The sequence below is a fragment of the Micropterus dolomieu genome, linkage group LG04 (assembly GCF_021292245.1).
Source record: "Micropterus dolomieu isolate WLL.071019.BEF.003 ecotype Adirondacks linkage group LG04, ASM2129224v1, whole genome shotgun sequence".
Lineage (NCBI taxonomy): Eukaryota > Metazoa > Chordata > Actinopteri > Centrarchiformes > Centrarchidae > Micropterus > Micropterus dolomieu.
In genome coordinates, this window is record NC_060153.1 from 34,023,595 (window position 1) to 34,023,899 (window position 305).

At 50.8% G+C, this 305-nt stretch overlaps 1 protein-coding gene across 1 annotated transcript in view; it reads left to right on the forward strand.

The window, feature by feature from the left end:
- LOC123970314 (son of sevenless homolog 1-like) overlaps positions 1 to 305 on the forward strand; it is a 35,518-nt gene that overhangs the window by 1,158 nt on the left and 34,055 nt on the right.

The following is a 305-nucleotide window of genomic DNA, read 5'->3' on the forward strand; positions in this document are numbered from 1 at the left end:
CACACACACACACACACACACACAGACACAGAACCCCAAACACACAGAACCCCACATTAACAAACAGGCCTGCTGGTTCCTTACCTGCAGAAGGTACCCCACACACACACACACACATACACACACACACACAGACACAGAACCCCAAACACAGAACCCCACATTAACAAACAGGCCTGCTGGTTCCGTCCCTGGAGAAGGTACCAAACACACACAGAACCCCAAACACAGAACCCCACATTAACAAACAGGCCTGCTGGTTCCTTACCTGCAGAAGGTACCACACACACACACACACACACACA